The sequence below is a fragment of the Marmota flaviventris genome, chromosome 3 (genome assembly GCF_047511675.1).
Source record: "Marmota flaviventris isolate mMarFla1 chromosome 3, mMarFla1.hap1, whole genome shotgun sequence".
NCBI classification, from domain to species: Eukaryota; Metazoa; Chordata; class Mammalia; order Rodentia; family Sciuridae; genus Marmota; species Marmota flaviventris.
The window spans coordinates 6,543,064-6,545,001 of NC_092500.1; the positions used below are offsets into that span (position 1 = coordinate 6,543,064).

The window sequence follows — 1,938 nt, forward strand, 5'->3', positions numbered from 1 at the left end:
CTGCCTATTAACAGGCTAAAGAGGAACAATTACATGATGATATCAATTGATGCAGAAAAAGCATGTGACAAAATCCAACATCCATTTATCACTTCGAACAAACAACAAGAACAACAGAACTCTCAGCAAACTGAGAATAGACTGCTCTTCAACTTGATAAAGAACCCTGCAGGAGCTGGGGTTGTGGCTCAGTGGTAGAGTACTTGCTTTCATGCTTGAGGCACTGGGTTAGGTCCTCAGCATCACATAAAAATAAATAAATAAATATTGTGTCCATTCACAACTAAAAAAAATATATATATTTTTTAAAAAGAACACTTGAAAAAAATTCTACAACTAATAATCCCAGAGATTTTGATCTTTTCAGTTTTTATTTTGAGTCCGTTCAAAGTACTTTACAATCTCCCTTTTGATTTATTTTTTGACAAATAGGCTTTTAAAAAGTGTATTATTTGGGCATTTTCAGGGATCTTTCTGTTATTGATTTCTAATTTAATTCCATTGTTGTAAGAAAGCATACTTTGTGTGATGTGAATCCTTTTAAACGTACTGAGGCTTGTAAATGACTCAGAATATTGTCCATCTTGATAAATGTTCTGTGCAAACTTGAGAAGAGTTTGTATTTCTGCTGCTATTATTGGGTAAAGTATGAATGTCAATTAGGTCAGGGTGGTTGATAATGTTCAAATCTTCTATATATTTTCTACTTTTCTGTTCATTTTTATATCAATTATTGAAATTTCCAGGGCTGGGGATGTGGCTCAAGCGGTAGCACGCTCTCCTGGCATGCGTGCGGCCCGGGTTCGATCCTCAGCACCACATACAAACAAAGATGTTGTGTCTGCTGAAAACTAAAAAATAAATATTAAAAAATTAAAAAAAAAAGAAATTTCCAACTGTAATTATCAACTTATCTTTCTTTGCAGTTCTATACAATTTGTTTCAAGCATTTTGAAGCTCTACTGTTAATATTTAGGATGCAATATCCTTTGAATGAATTGACCCCTTAATCATTTGTAAATTACTTTCTTCATCCCTGGTAATATTTTTTGCTCTAATATCTACTTGGTCTGATATTAATAAATCATTGCAATTTTGGGGGGCATTAATGATAACATGATATATCTTTTCTACCCTTTTGCTTTGAACTGATTGTGTCTTCAAATTTGAAGTGCTTTTCTTCCTTACCATTTTTTTTTTTTGGGGGGGGTAGTACTGGGGACTGAACCCAGGGCCTCAGTTATGCTAGGCAAGGCTCTGCTACTGAGCTACATCCTCAGCCCTTGAAATGTGTTTCTTATAGATAGCATATTGCTTTTTAAGTCCAGTCTGATGGTCTCTACCTTTAAATTTGGAGATTTAGACCACGTATATTTAATGTGATTAGAGTATGGTTAGGTTTAACTCTGACATCTTGTTACCCATTTTATATATTTGTCCTACCTATTCTTGTTTCCCTTTTCTTCTTTTTCTGTCTTCTTTTGGTGAAACTGAATACTTTAAAAAAAAATATGGAGCATTTCATGAATCTGTGTGTCACCCTTACACAGGTGCCATGCTAATCTGCTCTTGTATCATTCTTTTCTAGCTAAGGTCTCTATTACCAGTGTGTTATTAGTTTTTAGGCATTTCAAGTGAATGGAGTTCGGAAATAATTTTATTTTTAAAGAAAAAATTTATGAATTGCTTTATAATTTTAGTATTTGTGCTACCAAAGCAAGCAAATGACTAAATATATTTTAAAGACTTGTTTAGTTGCAGATGGACACAATGCCTTTATTTTATTTATCTATTTTTTTATGTGGTGCTGAGGATCGAACCCAGTTCCTCACATGTGCTAGGCAAGCGCTCTACCACTGAGCTACAACCCTAGCTCCACGACTAGATATTTTTAATGTGTCTATTATATCTAATGTGTTGGCTTATGAGTTATAATTC

At 33.7% G+C, this 1,938-nt stretch overlaps 1 non-coding gene across 1 annotated transcript; it reads right to left on the bottom strand.

The window, feature by feature from the left end:
• Positions 1-1,505: 1,505 nt before the first annotated feature.
• Positions 1,506-1,610, bottom strand: LOC114107265 (U6 spliceosomal RNA). The gene has a single exon (XR_003585316.1). It is a non-coding gene; the product is annotated as a U6 spliceosomal RNA (small nuclear RNA).
• Positions 1,611-1,938: the final 328 nt, after the last annotated feature.